Source organism: Hyperolius riggenbachi, chromosome 8 (assembly GCF_040937935.1).
Source record: "Hyperolius riggenbachi isolate aHypRig1 chromosome 8, aHypRig1.pri, whole genome shotgun sequence".
NCBI lineage: Eukaryota > Metazoa > Chordata > Amphibia > Anura > Hyperoliidae > Hyperolius > Hyperolius riggenbachi.
Window position 1 is genome coordinate 23,312,621 of NC_090653.1, and position 24,927 is coordinate 23,337,547.

At 46.4% G+C, this 24,927-nt stretch overlaps 1 protein-coding gene and 1 long non-coding RNA gene across 5 annotated transcripts in view; one reads left to right on the plus strand and one right to left on the minus strand.

The window, feature by feature from the left end:
- LOC137528648 (uncharacterized) overlaps positions 1–1,480 on the plus strand; it is a 211,431-nt gene extending 209,951 nt beyond the window's left edge. For all 4 annotated transcript variants that reach the window (XR_011023453.1, XR_011023450.1, XR_011023452.1 and 1 more), the window contains exon 4: positions 498–1,480. This is a non-coding gene — a long non-coding RNA (uncharacterized lncRNA). The remainder of the gene's footprint in view (positions 1–497) is intronic.
- SH3BGRL (SH3 domain binding glutamate rich protein like) overlaps positions 1–24,927 on the minus strand; it is a 52,876-nt gene that overhangs the window by 11,816 nt on the left and 16,133 nt on the right. The gene's annotated exons all lie outside the window — the stretch shown is intronic.

Genomic DNA, 24,927 nt, shown 5'->3' on the forward strand with positions numbered 1-24,927 from the left:
ATGCAAGTCAGTATTAGGTGCATCTCAGCCTACATATCGCACTGAAGCGGAAAAAAAATTATGAGATTATGATTTGTATGTGTAGTACAGCTAAGAAATAAAACATTACGATCAGATACATCAGTCTAATTGTTTCCAGTACAGGAAGAGTTAAGAAACTCCAGTTGTTATCTCTATACAAAAAAGCCATTAATCTCTACGACTTTCAAAGTCGTGGAGAGGGCTGTTTTCTGACTTTTATTATCTCAACTATTAGTTAACTATTTACTTTTACTCTGCCAGAGGAGAGGTCATTACTTCACAGACTGCTCTGAAAGAATCATTTTGAATGCTGAGTGTTGTGTAATCTGCACATATTAGAGAATGATGCAATGTTAGAAAAAACACTATATAGCTGAAAATAAAAATATGAGAATATTTTCTTTGCTGCTAATCTTCTAGTAATTATTCATAGTACACAACCAATTCATTATATCATATTTTTTTTTTCGCTTCAGTGTCTCTTTAAGAGGAAATTGCCTGTGTTGCGTCAGGCTGGATACGCCCATCTATCAGTATAAACGCCCCACAGACCAGCCCCCTCCGCGCCTGAGGACTGCAAATGGGAGGAAACGGAGAATTGCCAGATACGGGACACAGATATTGACAACAAACCTGGTTCAGCATGAGAAAATATTATCTGAAGCCGGCCACACACAGGACTATAACGGGCCAATCAGGTTACCCATCGATAAACCCATATTCAATACTGATTGGAGAGTATATATACTTTCTGTTCCAATCAGGTCTCAGTAAAAAATGAAAACTGATTGGATCAGCTTCTCAGGGTGCCCCTACATCGCTCAATATTGCGGCTCGATCAGCCTAACAATTCAATAATTCTATCAAATTGGAAGAGAGTCAATGCCCCGACATGGCCACCTGATCGATCTTTTAATCGATTTCCAGGTAAAAGTGTAGAATGATTGCAGTTGCAGCATCTGCAGCTACACAGAAGCCTGGGTTATTTTTAAGTCTGATGAAATGAATTGCAGCAGGTTGGCACTACAGTGTAGAGTGGAGCATTGAGCCAATAATAAGTGCTTACAGCTTGTGTCCTCTCTTGTCAGTGCTGACAGCGTGCTCGAGCAGACAGACTTGCAAAGTTCTATCTTGAAGAATGGAGGAAGCTGGCATGGCCATGAAACCCTGTATTTATTCAAATCTGCTGACTGAGCATCAGTTGTGCATAATGAACATACATCGTCATAGATGAAGAAGTGAACATACCAGTTGAATAAGTGGCGTTGAGTGCTGAGTACAAGAGCCAGACGGCCGTTTCGCACAGTGCTGCGCTTCTATGAAGTCTGCAGCCTCCGAAACGCAGTGAAACGGCCGTCAGACTCTTGTACCCGGCACTGTAAGCCATAAAATAAAAAAATTTTTAAAAAGAGTTTAACGTACTTGGAGCTTCTACTGGTCCCCCGCAGAGGTCCTCTGCCTGCGCTGGGACAAAACAATCCTCCGGTCCCACCGCCACGGTGCACTTCCATTTAATGCTGTAATCCACTACACGCATCCTCACTCACGTCACTGGGAGTGTCCTTCACAGTCCTGTGCCTGCGCAGGACGTTCCCGGTGACGTGAGCAATGACGTGCGCGGGCTAGGGCTGCGCAGGAGAGGTGGCCCGCAACATTAAAGTCTCAAAAACTGGAAGTGCACCGTGGCCGAGACCGAAGGATCGTTTTGTCCCGCCGCAGGTAGAGGACTTCTGCGGGGGACCAGTAGGAGCCCCAAGGACCGTAAGTTAAACTCTCTTATTTTTATGGCTTACAGTACTCCTTTAAGTAATACCAGTTTCCTGGCAGCCCTGCTGATCCTCTGCCTCTAATACTTCTAGCCATAGACCCTGAACAAGCATGCAGCATATCAGGTGCTCTGACTGAAGTCTGACTGGATTAGCTGCATGCTTGTTTCTTGTGTGATTCAGACACTACTAATGCAAGAAAGAAAACCAGGAGTGCCAGACAACTGGTATTGATTAAAAGGAAATAAAAAAGGCAGCCTCCATAGTCTTCTTGTTCCGGTGTCCATTAGAGTATTCACAGCAATAATTCTTCAATAAATGTAAACCAAATTGTTAAAAAAAAAACATTTCTCTGTGCAAACTTTTGTTTTTCTTAACATCTTAGTAAGGGGGCTTTTAGGACCATTGTAGTCCCTTACACACCCCAATGAGTTCTGGGTCACCATGAGCTTGCTGGTTTGTCTGTGCCTCTCGGATTTACAAGCCCTACTCCATAGAGCCAAATTAATCCATGCCATGCACTGATGAGGATCAAACAATCCGAAACAGTCTGTATGCATGTTGGATTATTATGGCTCTGTACATATTAACAAGCTGACACATCATTGCATTCCAGCGGTTCTGGAGGTGTGTTTAGCTTCTAAGGGTACAATGGTTAATTTGCATATATTCAGCAGTGGTGCCTGGGAGACATCTCAAGCTCACTCTAACCTGAATTATCGCAAATTCTTTCTGTTTTAGGAAAGCAAACTTTTGTTTTTCTTAACATCTTAGTAAGGGGGCTTTTAGGACCATTGTAGTCCCTTACACACCCCAATGAGTTCTGGGTCACCATGAGCTTGCTGGTTAGTCTGTGCCTCTGTGAGTGTGTGACATGGTTTGGGGGGCTTCAGCAATTTCCAGTCTTAGGTCCCTTGCACGCTCCGATTTGCGATTTTGACGTGATTTTATGGCCTTTTTCCACTAGCAATCACAATCACAAATGTCAGCGATTGCCATTTTTCATTAATTTTGTTATGCGATTGCCATTTTTCATTTGCATTGCATTATCCCTCTTAAAATCGCTCCAGAAAGCGAATTGCGAATCAAATCACTATAGTGGAAAATACTTCTCATGATTTCTATGATAAAGTAGCAACCCTAGCGATTTAACAATCACTAGCAATTTGCGATTTTGCAATTCAGCTGTGTAGTGGAAAAAGGCCCTTACATAAGATTACGATTTTGACGTGATTTTACATGCGATTCCGATTTACGATTTTCAATCGGTACTGCATGGTGCGTTTTTCTTCTTATTTTGATAGCATCCGGGGAAAATCAGAAACGCAAATCGGATTTGCAGTGTGCAGGGGGCCTAAAGGTGGCAGTATCGATTTTCGCCCCCATAGACATCTGGTTGAACTGGCGAGAAATCGATGCAACCACTTTTTGCCCAAAATCAGTCGAATAGATTGATCCAGACGGAAAATCTAGGTCAATCGGTGGCGGGTGGAAAGCGGCAGCAGATCAATGGCTCATAGCCTTGCATTGGATCGAATAGTACGACGCTGCAGTTCAATACATTTTTTATTAGATTTTATTCTGAAATCTATTGGAAATCTGTTCCTAGTGTGTGGCACACATCAGATTCATGTCAGATTTGACAGGCAAATAACACAAATCTGATGAATCTGATTAGAGAGCGATCTGTCGGCTGCTCATACACCACAGGCTGATTCCTGATCGATTTCAGCATGAAATCTCTCGGTAATCGTCCGAGTCCGCCGCATCCTCTGCCCTGCCGCTGTTCCCGCAATGTGTGTGTAATGTGTGCATTTATACATGACGAGTCCTGTGTCGCGGTGCTGTCTGTCTTCTGAATCCACCGCTCCTCCATTAGCCCTATATACGCTGCCGGCGTGGTATGTGACATCACATGCCGGGCTGCGTTTGTATGGCTAATGGAGGAGCGGCGGATTCGGAAGACAGACAGGCACCACGACACAGGACATTCCATGTATAAATGCATACTTACAGCACATTTATACACCGTGGGAACAGCGGCGCGGGGGTTCGTTGCGTTTGCCCTTGTCCCGATATCACTTGCTGTTACCGTCGCGCAACTGATCGATCATAACAGCCCGAGATCTTGCAGTATGTCCAATCGACATGCACGGCCCGATGATTAGGCATGCACTTGGTGGCACCGATTTTCATCCGGTTTCATTATAGTAATCGAATCGGATGGTCGATTGGCCGCCAAGTCGCCTGATGTAGGGCCACCTTTAGTAAATCCGGTCACACATCTGCGCAGCCATTATTAGGTATATGTGTGTATTTCGGCCGCCCCTGCAGGAATAGGGAAGTCTTTGGCTTTGCAGCAGAGGGGTATACACTTATGCAATAACACATCTTCCTTATACGGACAACAATCCCCCCCTCCCTCCTCTCATATACAGACCGCAGCTAGCGGCAGACAAGCACCAAATATGGAGATGTGAGTCAGACAGCAGCCCTCTGGCGTGGAGGGGGTTAATGCTCAGCGAGCAGCCAGACTACAGGAAGCGATCACAGCTCACAGAGGGGGGGGTGCTCGTGTTGGGGGGACTCCGGGTTACACGCAGCATAACACACATTTCTGCAGATACCTCCAACCAAACTCCACAACAACGCCAATGTGGTGACATTGTTTGCAACTTTATAAGATTTTGCAAACCCGTTCCAATAATTTATAGGTCTACAACCCAATCATTGACTTTAATGTATTATTGTCAGAAAATGCAACCCAATCTTAGGTCGCATTCACAGTGGGACGTTATGGTCCCGCGCTATAATGTCTTATAGCGCAGCTTACCGCACTGCAATGCTAATCCTATGGGCCATTCACAGTGCGACGACAAAGTCGCGTTAAAGAATGTTGCATTGTGGTAACTTACTGCTAACTCACGTTGCGACTTTAACGTTGCATTAAGACGCAACGTCCCACTGTGAATATGACCTAACCCTATTCTCACACAGAACCCTCCTCTGGTGGACAACTAATTGTACCCCCCCCCCGGAGGTAAGTAATAACTCCCCCCTCCCTGTTGAGCAACTAATAACCCCCCCCCCTCCCCCGAGAGAAATAAACACCTGCGGTTAAAAATATTTACAGCCGGCGTAAGTGAAAGATGGTGCGCATGCGCAATTATGCACGGTCCGTACAGCACGCATGCGCTATGCGGCAAGTTGCAAAATCTTATGATTTGCATTATCGTTCAACACACCAGGTGTATGGCAACCAGAGCTGTGAAGTTGGAGTCGAGGAGTCGGAGTAATTTTGGGCACCCGGAGTCAGAGTCGTGGTTGGAGAAACTGAGGAGTCGGGAGTCGGAGTTGCATGATTTTTGTACAAAATCCACAGCCCTGTTAAGTATTAGACTAAGGAGTCGGAGTCGAGGAGTCGGAGTCTGAGCAATTTTGGGTACCCGGAGTCGGAGTTGGAGTCGTGGTTTCAGAAACTGAGGAGTCGGAGTCGGAGTTGGAAGATTTTTGTACCGACTCCACAGCCCTGATGGCAACCCCACGTCTGATTGGCTGCACTGAGCACACATGTCCTGATCTGTTCACCGATCTGAATGATTAGCGGAGGCTGCACTGTAGGTACGTGGGTATGGATGGAGGGTACGTGGGTATGGATGGAGTGTACATGGGTATGGAGGCTGCAGTGTAGGCACATGGGTACGGATGGAGGGTACATGATTATGAAGGCCGCAGTGTAGGTACGTGGGTATGGATGGAGGGTACGTGGGTATGGATGGAAGGTACATGGGTATGGATGGAGTGTACATGGGTATGGAGGCTGCAGTGTAGGCACATGGGTACGGATGGAGGGTACGTGGGTATGAAGGCCGCAGTGTAGGTACGTGGGTATGGATGGAGGGTACGTGGGTATGGATGCCGCAGGGTAGGTACATGGGTATGGATGGAAGGTACATGGGTATGGATGGAGTGTACATGGGTATGGAGGCTGCAGTGTAGGCACATGGGTACGGATGGAGGGTACGTGGGTATGAAGGCCGCAGTGTAGGTACGTGGGTATGGATGGAGGGTACGTGGGTATGGATGCCGCAGGGTAGGTACATGGGTATGGATGGAAGGTACATGGGTATGGATGGAGTGTACATGGGTATGGAGGCTGCAGTGTAGGCACATGGGTACGGATGGAGGGTACATGGGTATGGATGGAGGGTACATGGGTACGGATGGAGGGTACATGGGCACGGATGGAGGGTACATGGGCACGGATGGAGGGTACGTGGGTATGGATGGAGGGTACATGGGTATGGATGTCGCAGTGTAGGTACATGGGTATGGATGCCGCAGTGTAGGTACATGGGTATGGATGTCGCAGTGTAGGTACGGGGGTATGGATGGAAGGTACATGGGTATGGATGGAAGGTACATGGGTATGGATGGAGTGTACATGGGTATGGAGGCTGCAGTGTAGGCACATGGGTACGGATGGAGGGTACATGATTATGAAGGCCGCAGTGTAGGTACGTGGGTATGGATGGAGGGTACGTGGGTATGGATGCTGCAGGGTAGGTACATGGGTATGGATGAAAGGTACATGGGTATGGATGGAGTGTACATGGGTATGGAGGCTGCAGTGTAGGCACATGGGTACGGATGGAGGGTACATGATTATGAAGGCCGCAGTGTGCCCAGCAGAGGCTGCTTGCTGATCTCACTATACCCGGGCGAGATGCCAGCAGACATTCCCAGCAGCTGATACACTCCTCCTCTGCCAGCTTATTGTCTGACATTCCACAGAGCTGAGGGGGGACAATGGTGCTCTGAGGAGGAAGACTGGAGCTGCTGGTTTATTAACTAACAGATCCTGCCCTGCAATGCACCATGGGAAACCAGCAAGCATCACAGAGGGACAAATGCTGCAGCCATAGTGTGGCTCTGTATATAGGAACCGCAGTATGACCACACCCCAACAATACACAGTGTACACCTGAGCTACCAGCCCTTCACATGTATTGCCCAGGGCTCCCCCTTCCCCCCCCCTCGCTGGATAGTTGTATTTCTCTGGGACTCCGGTGATGAGATCTCTGTGCTCCTGAGTTCCCGGCTCTGCACACCTGCTGCACCCATTGCTAGAGGCTCCTCCCCTGCCGGATTCTTCTATCTCTCAGGGGATCTGGTGGTGATAAGATCTCTGTGCTCCTGAGTTCCCTGCTCTGCACACCTGACACATTCATTACTATGGGCTCTTCTCCATGTTTTGGATTCTTCTGCCTCTCAGAAACTCTGCTGGTGATATTGTCCCCATCCCAAATGAATGATAAACATTAACGGACAACTGAAGCGAAAGGGCTATGGAGGCTGCCATATTTATTTCCTTTTAAATAATACCAGTTGCCTGGCTGCCCTGCTGATCCCATGCAGCAGATCAGGTGTTTCTGACATTGTCAGATCTGACAAGATTAGCTGCATGCTTGTCTCTGGTGTGATTCAGATGCTACTGCAGCCAAATAGATCAGCAGGGCTGCCAGGCAACTGGTATTGTTTAAAAGGAAATAAATATGGCAGCCTCCATATTCTTCTCACTTTAGTTGTCCTTTAAAGGGGAACTGAAGTAATAGGTATACGGAGGCTGCCATATTTATTTACTTTTAATCAATACCAGTTGCCTGGCAGCCCTGCTGGTCTATTTCTCTGCAGCAGTATCTGAATAACACCAGAAACAAGCATGCAGCTAGTCTTGTCATATCTGACTTTAAAGTCTGAAACACCTGATCTGCTGCATGCTTGTTCAGGGTCTATGGCTAATAGTATTAGAGGCAGAGGATCAACAGGGCTGCCAGGCAACTGGTATTGCTTAAAAGGAAATAAACATGGCAGCCTCCATATACCTCTCTCTTCAGTTCCCCTTTAAATCTACATGCAAGTCCAGTGTTCTCCCCAGAAATCTTTTCCAGCCGGGTGGCATGAAAAAGTAGCCGGGTGGGGTGAGATGAGAGAATACAGGGCTGGTGCTTCTGTGCGCAACTCTGCTTACAGCAGAGGAGGAGGTGAGCCGGTGACAGCCGGGTGCTCACCAAAACTAGCTGGGCGGAGCACCCGGCTAAAACAGCCTGGGGAGAACACTGAAGTCACAATTATTGGCATCCCATTGTTCTTCTGTACGGACCAATGGAGATACAGCCAGTGCTCAAGCAGACTTTCTATGAAGTTGGACTGCAGCCTCTTGTCTCATGATCCTCTGCAGATTATGTCCAGTATGTGGGTGGGACTGGAAGGGGGTGGAGGAGGTGCTGGGAGATGGGGGGGCTCACACTCCCCAGTATGTTCCCCAGTGCAAGGATGTTAGTGTGGAGCAGATTCTACGGTGTGGCACTACAGATACCAGCGGAGGCGGGGGGTGGAGTCACAGTGAGGAGGGGCCTCAGCTGCTCCTCCTGACCTGCAGCATGTGTGTCCAGCACTACTTGTGGACATATGAGGCCTGTCGCCCAGCAGGGATTGGATGTCAATCCCTCAGATGTTAGGACTGAGGGCTGTACAGACGCGTCACTAGCTAACTACTCATCTGGCTATGGTAGGGGTGGAGGGACAGCACATAAGAGAGCAGCTTCTGGTGGGCGGGTGAGTGAGGAGCTTGGTGGTCGCTCGGGGCTCTCCTACACACACTAGATTCTCACCTGAGTCGGTCTTTATTGGCTGCCCTGACTGAATGCATCTAGCGTGTGTACAGCATGCAATTTACACCATTGCCTGCACTAAAGTTTCTGCAGCCCGTCCAGCTCTGACTGTGTCATGATGAATGACGGTGACTTCCGGAAAGGAAGTATGAGCTGTCTGCGAGCCTCAAAACCGCGACTCCCCAAACCACAGGAGACACTGCCGCACCGTGCAATACAATCTAACATAATCCGGTACTGCGCAATAACACTGAGATATCTGCATAGAGTCTGTACGCTCTCCCTGTGTCTGTGTGGGTTTCCTCCAGGTACTCTGGTTTCCTCACATAACCCAAAAAACATACAGATATTAATTGGTCGTTGTCCCCGCACATGAAATATGTGCTAGCTCTATGCAATACTATACACTAAAATATTAGTCAGCACTTTGCAGTACACTGAAATATCTCCCAGCACCATGCAATACAATATAACCCATAACTATGCAATATGCTAGAATGTCCATGCACACTGCACTATACTAAAATATGTGCCAGCACTGTGCATTGTGCAATACACTAAGATGTCATTCAACACAACACCATGTAATATACCATAATATCACCCTGCCTACACCATACCTCCCGACTGTCCCTTTTATGGAGGGACAGTTCCTCTTTGGGAACCTTTTTAGGCTAGGTGCACACTTGACAGTGCGTGAAAGGTCACTTTTCTGCCTTGTGCGTTTTTAATGTGTTTTACGTGCGTGTGCGGTTTGCTTCTTTTAGCGTGCATTTTATTGCGTTTGCAGATCGCATATACAAAACGCATATGCATTTTGCATGCGTTTTTTTTATATGCATTTTATACTAATCACTAGAGGTCAACAGGAAGCAGAAATACATCATAAGACGTAAAAAAAAAATTGTATATCTATAAAAACGCATGCAAAACGCACTAAAACGCAATACCTCTGCATCACCAATGACTTTCATTATGTGCATTTTAGATGATAAATATGCAACAAAACAGCGTTTTTAAAAACTCATATCAAAAAACGCATACGAAATGCATATGCGTTTTTTTATGTGGCCCACTGACTAACATTGTACACATAAACGATTCGTCTCTTTCCGCAACGCTAGCGTTTCTGCTTAGTTTGTTCCCAGCCTCTCTCCTCATCCTCTGTCCCTCTTTCAGGACTGATCTGTGAAAATATTTGTATTTTTCTACTAAAAATGTGTTTTTTGTTTCTTTTTTACTTTAAACTTTTTTCCCATTCTTTAAATGAAAACCTTTCTTATTTTTAATGGGAACCCTACATGAGAGAGATATGGAGGCTGCCATATTTATTTCATTTTAAACAATACCAGTTGCCCGGCAGCCCTCTGTCCTCCTGATCCTCTGCCTGTAAGGGCTCGTTTCCACTGTAGCGGTGCGGAATCGCCTGGATTCCACCGCTGAAGAAATTGCATGCGGCTGCGTTTCCCCATGCGGATTTACCCGCGATATCGCAAGCGATTTCGCATGGCAAGGAGCCAGGCGAATTTAACCATGTCAATGCCTGTGTAAAGTTCCATTGCCTTTCATGCGAAATCGCATGCGAAATCACGGGGAAATCCGCATGACAAAGCCGCATGCGATTTCCCTATTGAATGCATTAGCGGCGATTCGCCCGCATTCCTGCCGCACGCGAAATCTGACGACCCTGTCGTGCAGATTTTTCCCGCACCGAAAAACACCGCCGCACACGTGGAAACAGCCCCATCCACTAACATTGAGTATGCGAATCCGCATGCAGTGCCCGTATGCGGATTCGCTATAGTGGAAACGAGCCCTCATACATTTAGTTATAGACTCTGAACTAGCATGCAGCAGATCAGGCACTCTGACTCAGCTGACTCTGAGTAAATAAATATGGCAGCTTATATTCCTCTCACCTCGGGTTCCTTTTACATGTTACAATGAAAGAAAACTACTGTTGATATGATGGGCCAGTGTGGTTTGAATGATAAACCACTTGGTTGGCTTCTGAATGGTTTGTGATATGCATGGTGAGGGGTGTGGTTGGGGCGGGGTTAGGGGTGTGACAGGGCCAGGGGCGTGTCTTAAAGTGTTCCTCCCTCTTATCTCAAAAAGTGCAAAATCCTTATATATTCTAGTTGGTTACAGGCAGGATATATTACATACACCCCGCCCAATTAGATCATACATGTCAAACTTTAGCCCGTGGGTCAAATCTGGCCCACAGAGCCATCCATTAAATTTGGTGATTTGGTGGTTACCCCAGTTTGCATTATGTTTGGCCCACTCTTGGGACGGACACTGCAAATGTTAAAAGCAGTTACCAGGCAGCAGTGAGCAGTCACCAGGCAGCAGTGAGCAGTTACCAGGCAGCAGTGAGCAGTTACCAGGCAGCAGTGAGAAGTTACCAGGCAGCAGTAAGCAGTCACCAGGCAGCAGTGAGCAGTCACCAGGCAGCAGTGAGCAGTTACCAGGCAGCAGTGAGCAGTTACCAGGCAGCAGTGAGCAGTTACCAGGCAGCAGTAAGCAGTTACCAGGCAGCAGTAAGCAGTTACCAGGCAGTAGTAAGCAGTTACCAGGCAGTAGTAAGCAGTCACGAGGCAGCAATGAGCAGTCACCAGGCAGCAGTGAGCAGTCACCAGGCAGCAGTGAGCAGTCACCAGGCAGCAGTGAGCAGGCAGCAGTGAGCAGTCACCAGGCAGCAGTGAGCAGTCACCAGGCAGCAGTGTGCAGTCACCAGGCAGCAGTGAGCAGTCACCAGGCAGCAGAGAGCAGTCACCAGGCAGCAGAGAGCAGGCAGCAGTGAGCAGTCACCAGGCAGCAGTGAGCAGTCACCAGGCAGCAGTGAGCAGTCACCAGGCAGCAGTGAGCAGTCACCAGGCAGCAGAGAGCAGTCACCAGGCAGCAGAGAGCAGTCACCAGGCAGCAGTGAGCAGTCACCAGGCAGCAGTGAGCAGTCACCAGGCAGCAGTGAGCAGTTACCAGGCAGCAGTGAGCAGTTACCAGGCAGCAGTGAGCAGTTACCAGGCAGCAGTGAGCAGTTACCAGGCAGCAGTGAGCAGTTACCAGGCAGCAGTGAGCAGTTACCAGGCAGCAGTAAGCAGTCACCAGGCAGCAGTGAGCAGTCACCAGGCAGCAGTGAGCAGTCACCAGGCAGCAGTGAGCAGTCACCAGGCAGCAGTGAGCAGTCACCAGGCAGCAGTGAGCAGTCACCAGGCAGCAGTAAGCAGTCACCAGGCAGCAGTAAGCAGTCACCAGGCAGCAGTAAGCAGTCACCAGGAAGCAGTAAGCAGTCACCAGGCAGCAGTAAGCAGTCACCAAGCAGTAAGCAGTCACCAGGCAGCAGTAAGCAGTCACCAGGCAGCAGTAAGCAGTCACCAGGCAGCAGCGAGCAGTTACCAGGCAGCAGCGAGCAGTCACCAGGCAGCAGTGAGCAGTCACCAGGCAGCAGTGAGCAGTCACCAGGCAGCAGTGAGCAGTCACCAGGCAGCAGTGAGCAGTCACCAGGCAGCAGCGAGCAGTTACCAGGCAGCAGCGAGCAGTCACCAGGCAGCAGTGAGCAGTCACCAGGCAGCAGTGAGCAGTTACCAGGCAGCAGTGAGCAGTCACCAGGCAGCAGTGAGCAGTCACCAGGCAGCAGTGAGCAGTTACCAAGTAATGTATTTGTAAAAACAAAACAGAGGACACCAAGAGCCCAATAGTGCAATATTGTCTGGTAAGCTCAATATATAATGTAATGTCAAAGGTTCCTATACTCACAAAGGTGGGTTACCATCAGGCAACCACTTGACAGGCAGGTGGGGAGTATTAGTACCGGACCCCACTCAGGTATAAAAGTCGCTCTCTGTAGATAGAAAAATGGGGAAAGAACCCCTCCACCAGGGGTGGACCTAATTGTGCTGTAATATGTACGAACAGAGGCGCCAAGCAGAGTAAAGCAATGTTCTAAAAATGATAAAAAGAGGGAAGTCGAGGTGGACTTACCTCCCTCTGGTAGTGGACATATACTCAAATGCAGAGTAAAAAAATATACAATTTATTCACAGCTCCATAAAATCGCAACGCGTTTCGCGGACACCAGTCCCGCTTCATCAGGCAGTACAGGAGCATATAAAACTGGTTCAGGTCCATAAAGCGTGTGAGCGCCTCTGTGCAGCTCTAAAAAATTTTGCTAATTACAGTGTGTGCAAAAATAATAATAATAATATTTGACTTCAGCAGCACAGTGGTTAGTGGAAGGCCAGAATTCCCTGGATATACGGTATATGGGTGGAAGGTGCCAGGCAACTGGTATTGTTTAAAGAGAACCAGAGAGGAAGCATACTCATGTGTTTTACCATATATATCAATGGAAACATGACAGTAAACACCTACCCTGCTCTCTGTTTTATCTTCCACTGCTCAGCCTGCCTGTTATCAGCTCTGATAAGAATCCCGACTGAGCATTCAGTCTAGCTTTGCCCCATAATGATTATAGCCGAGTCACTCTTCTGTGATGTCTTTTCAAGGCCAAGCCTGCCCCATTGTGGCTCTGCTTTCCTGCTACGAGGATACATAGCAGGAAAACAGAGCCAGGAAGGGGAAGACTTGGTCTTGAAAAGACATCACAGAAGACTGACTCAGATTTAACATTCCCGGGCAAAGCCAGACTTAATGCTCAGTCGGGGATTCTTATCAGAGCTGGAAACAGGCAGACTGAGCAGTGAAAGATAAAACAGAGAGCAGGGTAGGTGTTTGCTGTCATGTTCCCATTGATATATATGGTAAAACACACGAGGGGGCTTCATCTCTGGCTCTCTTTCAGGCCTGGAACCCACTGCAAACCGCAAACGCAAAACGCAACCGCTAGCGTTTTGTCTGAGCGGTTTGCAAGCGGATTCATGCGCGTTTTGGGTTACATAGTTACATAGTTATTTTGGTTGAAAAAAGACATACGTCCATCGAGTTCAACCAGTACAAAGTACAACTCCAGCCCGTCCCCCACATACCCCTGTTGATCTAGAGGAAGGCGAAAAAACCCTTACAAGGCATGGTCCAATTAGCCCCAAATGGGAAAAATTCCTTCCTGACCCCAGATGGCAATCAGATAAAATCCCTGGATCAACATCATTAGGCATAACCTAGTAACTGTAGCCATGGATGTCTTTCAACGCAAGGAAAGCATCTAAGCCCCCTTTAAATGCAGGTATAGAGTTTGCCATAACGACTTCCTGTGGCAATGCATTCCACATCTTAACCACTCTTACTGTAAAGAACCCTTTCCTAAATAAATGGCTAAAACGTTTTTCCTCCATGCGCAGCTCATGTCCTCTAGTCCTTTGAAAAGGCCTAGGGACAAAAAGCTCATCCGCCAAGCTATTATATTGCCCTCTAATGTATTTATACATGTTAATTAGATCTCCTCTAAGGCGTCTTTTCTCTAGACTAAATAAACCCAGTTTATCTAACCTTTCTTGGTAAGCGAGACCTTCCATCCCACGTATCAATTTTGTAGCTCGTCTCTGCACCTGCTCTAAAACTGCAATATCTTTTTTGTAATGTGGTGCCCAGAACTGAATTCCATATTCCAGATGTGGCCTTACTAGAGAGTTAAACAGGGGCAATATTATGCTAGCATCTCGAGTTTTTATTTCCCTTTTAATGCATCCCAAAATTTTGTTCGCTTTAGCTGCAGCGGCTTGGCATTGAGTACGATTATTTAACTTGTTGTCGATGAGTACTCCTAAGTCCTTCTCCAAGTTTGATGTTCCCAACTGTATCCCATTTATTTTGTATGGTGCTAGACCATTGGTACGACCAAAATGCATGACTTTACATTTGTCAACATTGAATTTCATCTGCCATGTATGTGCCCATATAGCCATCCTATCCAGATCCTGTTGCAATATGACACTATCTTCCTGAGAGTTGATGATTCTGCACAATTTTGTATCATCTGCAAAAATAGCAACATTGCTCACTACTGCATCTACTAGGTCATTAATAAATAAATTGAAGAGCACTGGACCCAGTACAGACCCCTGTGGGACCCCACTGCTAACAGTCTCCCATTTTGAGTACGATCCATTGACCACAACTCTTTGTTTTCTGTCCATTAGCCAGTTCCCTATCCATGCACACAAACTCTTCCCCAGTCCTTGCATCCTCAACTTTTGCACCAGACTTCTGTGGGGAACAGTGTCGAAGGCCTTTGCAAAGTCCAAGTATATCACATCTACAGCATTCCCAATATCCATATCAGCATTCACTACCTCATAAAAGCTGAGCATGTTAGTCAAACAGGACCTGTCTTTAGTAAACCCATGTTGATGCTGAGAAATAAGATTATTTTCTACTATGAAGTCATGTATAGTATCTCTTAGTAACCCCTCAAATAGTTTGCATACAACTGATGTTAAGCTTACAGGTCTATAATTTCCTGGATCAGATTTTTTGCCCTTCTTAAATAATGGGAAAACGTGGGCTGTACGCCAATCCACTGGGACTCTGCTAGTTGCAAGAGAGTCACAAAAGATAAGATAAAGGGGCTTAGCTATAACTGAACTTAATTCTCTTAGGACCCGAGGATGCATGCCATCCGGGCCAGGTGCCTTGTCTATTTTTAATTTATTTAGTCTTGCCTTTACTTCTTCCTGCGTTAAGTATTTAATATTACAGTTAGAAGATTGAGACTCTTCTGCCTCTGTAATTTGCAACAGTGCTGTTTCCTTTGTGAAGACAGAAGCAAAGAAAGCATTTAATAACTCTGCCTTACCTTGGTCATCCACCATTGAGTTCCCACCCTCATCCTTTAGGATTCCTATACAGTCAACCTTTCTTTTTTTAGAGTTGATGTACTTGTAAAACTTTTTTGGGTTAGATTTGATATCCCTAGCGATTTGTTTTTCAGCTTCGATCTTTGCCAGCCTAATTTATTTTTTACAATTTTTATTGCACTCCTTATAATTGCTTAGTGCAGCCTCAGTCCCCTCCTGTTTTAGGACCTTATAGGCATTCTTTTTCCTCTTCATTTTATCCCTAACCTTTCTATTCATCCATAGAGGCCTTTTTTTATTCCTAGACATTTTGTTTCCATATGGGATATACATACTACAATATTGATTGAGAATACGTTTAAAAGCTTGCCATTTCCCTTCAGTGTCGTCCCCTTGCAACATTGTATTTTTTTCCCCAGCGGGTGCCTAGCGTTTTGCGTTTTGCGTTTTTATCCTGATTGGTCCTGTGAATTATTTTTCATTTTGTTACAGTGTGCTGAACCGCAAAACGCTAGCAAAACCGCTTAGTTTAGGTTTTGCTGAGCGTTTCTGCTAGCGTTTCAATACTTTACATTGAAGCGCTAACGCTCCCAAAATGCTGCAGGTCCTGCGTTTGCGTTTCTGGGAAACGCAAACGCTCCTGTGGAAGTTGCCCCATCCATTAACATTAGCCCAGCGTTTTGGCAAACTGCTAGCGTATCGCAGTGCTGCCAAAACGCTGCCAAAAGCGCTCCTGTGGGTTCCAGCCCTAAAAGTAAATACAAATGCTGGCAAAAATACTGAGCAGTTGTGATCAGCAATCTGTAGTGGGTCGCAGGCCTTACTGTCTCCTCAGCAATGATGGATAACATGACATTGGGCCCTATTCAAGGTAGTAGCATTGGCTCATCCTGGTGGTCCTTTTGGCAATCTGAGGTGGGAGGCGGGACACAGAAATTGTTAGTTGGGCCCCCTGAAGCCCACTAGGCCCCAGGCACTTGCTTAGGTTGCCTTGTTGACGATCCTGCTCTGCTCCTCAGTGTGATGAGGTTGTGTGGCTCTGGCGTCTCCCTGAGCTGGGCGGGGGGGGGGGGGGGGGGGGGGAATTACTACCAGCCCCCTCTCCCGCCCGCTATAGAATACGCAGCGTGATGTCACAGATCCCCCTGCCACGGCTCTGACAGAATAACCTCACCCAGCCTGGATAACAATGGAGCGCTGACAGGTTTTATAGCTACCTGGGGGCATGTTTTGTCTAAATGTTTCGGCATCACTTCAGGAACGCACTCGTAAATCCAGAACAGACGGCATTTATTCCATAAAAGTTTCAACTTGTGGGAGCCGCACACGACTGCAATCACTTATCCGCTAATGCTTTTACCCAGAGGCCCCTTTTACACTTACCACGTAGCGTTAAGGGTCTGTTCACATTAGGGGTGATTTCCGGGGGTTTTAGCGCTGGCTATTTAAAAAATCGACTTAAAAGCGTTAGTGCAATGTTAGCTTATGTGAGTGTTCTCACATAAGCATTGAGCCTTCTATCTAATCGCAAACGCGGCTCCTGCACCATTTTTTCAGAGAGTTTGCGATTCAATAGAAAGGACAGGGAAAATCGCTAAGCGCTTTGAATTCCTAGTGTGTGGCACTCATCAGATAGATTCCTGTCAGATTCGACTTGTCAGACATCTGACAGAAATATATCTGATGGTCGAATCTGCTGCAAATCTATAAGTGTATGGGTGAATTTACTATTGGCCTCTGGGTGGAGCCTATTGGCCTCTGGGTGGAGCCTGACAGCTCCACCCAGAGGCCACTGTTAAAACGGACAATGTGCATCAGCCTGAATATCCCACCCCAATCCCAGCCTGAAGCAGATGCCGGGCCTGTCTGATGACTGCACACACACAGCCCCTCCTCCTGGATCAGTATAGGTGTGAGGTATATACACTGTTGCTGTAGAATATAGTCTTTAAGTATCCAATGTATCATACCGCCGTAGTGTTTTCTGGAGGTGTGCAGGGTCCCTCCTGTTAGAGCCGTGTTATGTTGCACGACGCGGCAGACGCAGACGGACACACGGAGACTCCGTGTACCGCCAGAACCTGCGTCGCTGGAAAAGCGGAGTAAACATGAACCGCTATTACTTAGGCAGCCTCCGTACACACAAAGAGCTCATTATCCGACAGAAGAACGCCGGATACACCTGGATACACTGTAAGCTCGGAGGGCGCTGATAACTGACCACACACAGGCTTCAGTGAGGGCTACTGCTACTGGCTGCTGGCATTCCTATAAGTCCAATGTGGTTACAAAGTCAGAACTACACGGTCTGTTTATGTTAGTCCAGAGACGGGAGGTCACATTTTCCACGGAAATCTCATGTTTGGCAGATCTGTCTTATGTCATATTTTTCAACAGGTTGTGTTGACACTTATGTGTGCTTAAAATATCTTAAAAATGAGGCCTTGGTCAATAATGTAATAATACAAACCTTCCTGCTTTCAGTCCCATTTTATTAGACTGTTATGTACCCCCATAAGCTGTTACTCTGCGTCTGTACTGAAAGTAAACTAGCTGCAATGTGTGCCGATCTCTGCTAGCTCCAGTATGTACAGTATAAGCTGTTACTATGTGCCAGTACTGATAGTAAGCTAGCTGCAGTGTGTGCCGATCTCTGCTTCCTCCAGTATGTACAGTATAAGCTGTTACTCCGTGCCTGTACTGATAGTAAACTAGCTGCAGTGTGTGCAGATCTCTGCTAGCTCCAGTATGTACAGTATAAGCTGTTACTCTGTGCCTGTACTGATAGTAAACTAGCTGCAGTGTGTGCTGATCTCTACTACCTCCAGTATGTACAGTATAAGCTGTTACTCTGTGCTGTACTAATAGTAAACTAGCTGCAGTGTGTGCCGATCTCTGCTAGCTCCAGTATGTACAGTATAAGCTGTTACTCTGTGCCTGTACTGAAAGTAAACTAGCTGCAGTGTGTGCTGACCTCTGCTACCTCCAGTATGTACAGTATAAGCTGTCACTCTATGTCTGTACTAATAGTAAACTAGCTGCATTGTGTGCTGATCTCTGCTATCTCCAGTATGTACAGTATAAGCTGTTACTCTGTGCCTGTACTGATAGTAAACTAGCTGCAGTGTGTGCTGATCTCTACTACCTCCAGTATGTACAGTATAAGCTGTTACTCTGTGCTGTACTAATAGTAAACTAGCTGCAGTGTGTGCCGATCTCTGCTAGCTCCAGTATGTACAGTATAAGCTGTTACTCTGTGCCTGTACTGAAAGTAAACTAGCTGCAGCGTGTGCTGACCTCTGCTACCTCCAGTATGTGCAGTATAAGCTGTTACTCTATGTCTGTACTGATAGTAAACTAGCTGCAGTGTGTGCTTTTCTCTGCTATCTCCAGTATGTACAGTATAAGCTGTTACTCTGTGCCTGTACTGATAGTAAACTAGCTGCAGTGTGTGCTGATCTCTGCTACCTCCAGTATGTACAGTATAAGCTGTTACTCTGTGCCTGTACTGATAGTAAACTAGCTGCAGTGTGTGCTGATCTCTGCTACCCCCAGTATGTACAGTATAAGCTGTTACTCTGTGCCTGTACTGATAGTAAGCTAGCTGCAGTGTGTGCTGATCTCTGCTACCTCCAGTATGTACAGTATAAGCTGTTACTCTGTACCTGTACTGATAGTAAACTAGCTGCAGCATGTGCTGATCTCTGCTACCTCCAGTATGTACAGTATAATCTGTTACTCTGTGCCTGTACTGATAGTAAGCTAGCTGCAGTGTGTGCTGATCTCTGCTACCTCCAGTATGTTCAGTATAAGCTATTACTCTGTGCCTGTAGTGATAGTAAACTAGCTGCAGTGTGTGCTGATCTCTGCTGCCTCCAGTATGTTCAGTATAAGCTGTTACTCTATGTCTGTACTAATAGTAAACTAGCTGCAGTGTGTGCTGATCTCTGCTAGCTCCAGCATGTACAGTATAAGCGGTTACTCTGTGCCTGTACTGATAGTAAACTAGCTGCAGTGTGTGCTGATCTCTGCTACCTCCAGTATAAGCTGTTATCCTGTGCCTGTACTGATAGTAAACTAGCTGCAGTGTGTGCCAATCTCTGCTAGCTCCAGCATGTACAGTATAAGCTGTTATTCTGTGTCTACAATGATAGTAAACTAGCTGCAGTGTGTGCTGATCTCTGCTACCTCTAGAATGTACAGTATATAACCTGTTATTTGGTGCCTGTACTGATGGTAAATTAGCTGTGGTGTGTGCAGATCTTTGCTGCCTCTAGTATGTACAGTATAAGCTGTTACTTTGTGCCTGTACTGATAGTAAACTAGCTGCAGTGTGTGCTGATCTCTGCTGCCTTCAGTATGTGCAGTATATAAACTGTTAATCTGTGCCTATACTGATAGTAAACTAGCTGCAGTGTGTGCTGATATCTGCTACATCCAGTATGTACAGTATAAGCTGTTACTCTGTGCCTGTACTGATAGTAAACTAGCTGCAGTGTGTGCTGATCTCTGCTGCCTTCAGTATGTGCAGTATATAAACTGTTAATCTGTGCCTACACTGATAGTAAACTAGCTGCAGTGTGTGCTGATATCTGCTACCTCCAGTATGTACAGTATAAGCTGTTACTCTGTACCTGTATTGATGGTAAACTAGCTGCAGTGTGTGCTGATCTCTGCTACCTCCAGTATGTACATTATAAGCTGTTACTCTGTGCCTGTACTGATAGTAAACTAGCTGCAGTGTGTGCTGATCTCTGCTATGCCCAGTATGTACAGTATAAGATGTTACTCTGTGCCTGAGCTGATAGTAAACTAGCTGCAGCATGTGCTGATCTCTGCTACCTCCAGTATGTACAGTATAAGCTGTTACTCTGTGCCTGCACTGATGGTAAACTAGCTGCAGCATGCTGATCTCTGCTACCTTAGTATGTACAGTATAAGGCGTTACTCTGTTACTGTATTGATAGTAAACTAGCTGCAGCGTGGGCTGATCTCTGCTGCCTCCAGTATGTACAATATAAGCTGTTACTCTGTGCCTGTATTGATAGTAAACTAGCTGCAGCGTGTGCTGATCTCTGCTACCCCCAGTATGTACAGTATAAGCTGTTACTCTGTGCCTGTACTGATAGTAAGCTAGCTGCAGTGTGTGCTGATCTCTGCTACCTCCAGTATGTACAGTATAAGCTGTTACTCTGTGCCTGTACTGAAAGTAAACTAGCTGCAGCGTGTGCTGATCTCTGCTACCTCCAGTATGTACAGTATAAGCTGTTACTCTGTACCTGTACTGATAGTAAACTAGCTGCAGCATGTGCTGATCTCTGCTACCTCCAGTATGTACAGTATAATCTGTTACTCTGTGCCTGTACTGATAGTAAGCTAGCTGCAGTGTGTGCTGATCTCTGCTACCTCCAGTATGTTCAGTATAAGCTATTACTCTGTGCCTGTAGTGATAGTAAACTAGCTGCAGTGTGTGCTGATCTCTGCTGCCTCCAGTATGTTCAGTATAAGCTGTTACTCTATGTCTGTACTAATAGTAAACTAGCTGCAGTGTGTGCTGATCTCTGCTAGCTCCAGCATGTACAGTATAAGCGGTTACTCTGTGCCTGTACTGATAGTAAACTAGCTGCAGTGTGTGCTGATCTCTGCTACCTCCAGTATAAGCTGTTATTCTGTGCCTGTACTGATAGTAAACTAGCTGCAGTGTGTGCCAATCTCTGCTAGCTCCAGCATGTACAGTATAAGCTGTTATTCTGTGTCTACAATGATAGTAAACTAGCTGCAGTGTGTGCTGATCTCTGCTACCTCTAGAATGTACAGTATATAACCTGTTATTTGGTGCCTGTACTGATGGTAAATTAGCTGTGGTGTGTGCAGATCTTTGCTGCCTCTAGTATGTACAGTATAAGCTGTTACTTTGTGCCTGTACTGATAGTAAACTAGCTGCAGTGTGTGCTGATCTCTGCTGCCTTCAGTATGTGCAGTATATAAACTGTTAATCTGTGCCTACACTGATAGTAAACTAGCTGCAGTGTGTGCTGATATCTGCTACATCCAGTATGTACAGTATAAGCTGTTACTCTGTGCCTGTACTGATAGTAAACTAGCTGCAGTGTGTGCTGATCTCTGCTGCCTTCAGTATGTGCAGTATATAAACTGTTAATCTGTGCCTACACTGATAGTAAACTAGCTGCAGTGTGTGCTGATATCTGCTACCTCCAGTATGTACAGTATAAGCTGTTACTCTGTACCTGTATTGATGGTAAACTAGCTGCAGTGTGTGCTGATCTCTGCTACCTCCAGTATGTACATTATAAGCTGTTACTCTGTGCCTGTACTGATAGTAAACTAGCTGCAGTGTGTGCTGATCTCTGCTATGCCCAGTATGTACAGTATAAGATGTTACTTTGTGCCTGAGCTGATAGTAAACTAGCTGCAGCATGTGCTGATCTCTGCTACCTCCAGTATGTACAGTATAAGCTGTTACTCTGTGCCTGCACTGATGGTAAACTAGCTGCAGCATGCTGATCTCTGCTACCTTAGTATGTACAGTATAAGGCGTTACTCTGTTACTGTATTGATAGTAAACTAGCTGCAGCGTGGGCTGATCTCTGCTGCCTCCAGTATGTACAATATAAGCTGTTACTCTGTGCCTGTATTGATAGTAAACTAGCTGCAGCGTGTGCTGATCTCTGCTACCCCCAGTATGTACAGTATAAGCTGTTACTCTGTGCCTGTACTGATAGTAAGCTAGCTGCAGTGTGTGCTGATCTCTGCTACCTCCAGTATGTACAGTATAAGCTGTTACTCTGTGCCTGTACTGAAAGTAAACTAGCTGCAGCGTGTGCTGATCTCTGCTACCTCCAGTATGTACAGTATAAGCTGTTACTCTGTACCTGTACTGATAGTAAACTAGCTGCAGCATGTGCTGATCTCTGCTACCTCCAGTATGTACAGTATAATCTGTTACTCTGTGCCTGTACTGATAGTAAGCTAGCTGCAGTGTGTGCTGATCTCTGCTACCTCCAGTATGTTCAGTATAAGCTATTACTCTGTGCCTGTAGTGATAGTAAACTAGCTGCAGTGTGTGCTGATCTCTGCTGCCTCCAGTATGTTCAGTATAAGCTGTTACTCTATGTCTGTACTAATAGTAAACTAGCTGCAGTGTGTGCTGATCTCTGCTAGCTCCAGCATGTACAGTATAAGCGGTTACTCTGTGCCTGTACTGATAGTAAACTAGCTGCAGTGTGTGCTGATCTCTGCTACCTCCAGTATAAGCTGTTATTCTGTGCCTGTACTGATAGTAAACTAGCTGCAGTGTGTGCCAATCTCTGCTAGCTCCAGCATGTACAGTATAAGCTGTTATTCTGTGTCTACAATGATAGTAAACTAGCTGCAGTGTGTGCTGATCTCTGCTACCTCTAGAATGTACAGTATATAACCTGTTATTTGGTGCCTGTACTGATGGTAAATTAGCTGTGGTGTGTGCAGATCTTTGCTGCCTCTAGTATGTACAGTATAAGCTGTTACTTTGTGCCTGTACTGATAGTAAACTAGCTGCAGTGTGTGCTGATCTCTGCTGCCTTCAGTATGTGCAGTATATAAACTGTTAATCTGTGCCTACACTGATAGTAAACTAGCTGCAGTGTGTGCTGATATCTGCTACATCCAGTATGTACAGTATAAGCTGTTACTCTGTGCCTGTACTGATAGTAAACTAGCTGCAGTGTGTGCTGATCTCTGCTGCCTTCAGTATGTGCAGTATATAAACTGTTAATCTGTGCCTACACTGATAGTAAACTAGCTGCAGTGTGTGCTGATATCTGCTACCTCCAGTATGTACAGTATAAGCTGTTACTCTGTACCTGTATTGATGGTAAACTAGCTGCAGTGTGTGCTGATCTCTGCTACCTCCAGTATGTACATTATAAGCTGTTACTCTGTGCCTGTACTGATAGTAAACTAGCTGCAGTGTGTGCTGATCTCTGCTATGCCCAGTATGTACAGTATAAGATGTTACTTTGTGCCTGAGCTGATAGTAAACTAGCTGCAGCATGTGCTGATCTCTGCTACCTCCAGTATGTACAGTATAAGCTGTTACTCTGTGCCTGCACTGATGGTAAACTAGCTGCAGCATGCTGATCTCTGCTACCTTAGTATGTACAGTATAAGGCGTTACTCTGTTACTGTATTGATAGTAAACTAGCTGCAGCGTGGGCTGATCTCTGCTGCCTCCAGTATGTACAGTATAAGCTGCTACTATGTATCTGTACTGATAGTAAACTAGCTGCAGTGTGTGCTGATCTCTGCTACCTCCAGAATGTACAGTATAAGCTGTTACTCTGTGTCTGTACTGATAGTAAACTAGCTGCAGTGTGTGCTGATCTCTGCTACCTCCAGTATGTACAGTATAAGCTGCTACTATGTGTTTTCTAAAATGTTCTGGAGTACTTAATCAGAGTCTTATTTCAACCCTAGTTGGTTCAGTATAAATACACAGATGTTTTAGCAATTAGTAAAAGAGAGAGTGTAGGAGTGTAATTCTGCAAGTATATTTCATGCTGGGAACAGTCAAAACACTAAGGGCCAGTTTCCACTAGCACGAATCTGCATGCGTTGTCTGCATGCGGATTCGCACAGCCAATAAAAGTGGATGGGCCTGTTTCCACTTGTGCGTTGTGTGAAGCGTTTTTGTCTGCGGGGAAAATCTGCACGGCAGAGCCGTCAGAATTCGCTCCCCGCACACTGCTAAGCGAATCGCATACAATGTATTTAATAGGGAAATCGCATGTGGTTTTTGCATGCGTTTTTCCCCGCGATTTCGCATGCGATTCCGCATAAAAGTCAATGATAATTTACACAGGCAGTGACATGGTTAAAATCGCATATACCCTTACCCATGCGGAATCGTGGCAAAAAACGCATGCGGAATCGCACCCGCATGTGATTTCCTCCGTGGCGATTCCGCACCGCACTAGTGGAAACGAGCCCTTAAGGAGCCCATATACTGGTCGATTTCAGCCATCGATCGATTCTGTGGAATCGATCAATCAGAAATCGATGCTATCAAATCTATCGAACGATTGCTTTGCGACGGATTTCGATGGATTTGATCTATGTGACAGGATGGAAAATCTAGGTCGCTCTGCTGCTGGTAGCAGATCGATGGCCCATAGAGTTGCATTGGATCTAAAGCTGGCCATACACTGGCCCGATTTGCCGCCGTTTCGACAGCAGATTCGATCACTGGGATCGAATCTGCTGCCAATCGTTCACGCTACACGCCGAATTTCGATCCATTTCGTCCGATCCCGTCGATCGCTCCGTGCAGAAAATTACCGTAGATCGCCCGCGGGTAGGGAGCGCGTCGCTAGAGGCGTTCGATTGCCCGACGACCGACGCAATAGAGCGGCAATACATTACCTGCTCCGCCGGCGCGACTACCCCCGGTCACCGCTGCTCCGTGTCCGCGCTGGTCTCCGGTATGCTTCAGTTCCTCCTGCCCGGCAGGAAGTTTAAACAGTAGAGGGCGCTCTACTGTTTAAACTTCCTGCCGGGCAGGAAGAAGTAAAGCATGCTGGACCTGGAGACCAGAGCGGAGAAGACAGCGGAGACCTGGGGACTGGAGTCGCGCCGGCGGAGCAGGTAATGTATGCGGGCATGCGGGCGGGGGGAGCGGCGGCAGCACCACCACCACCACAGATTGTGAAC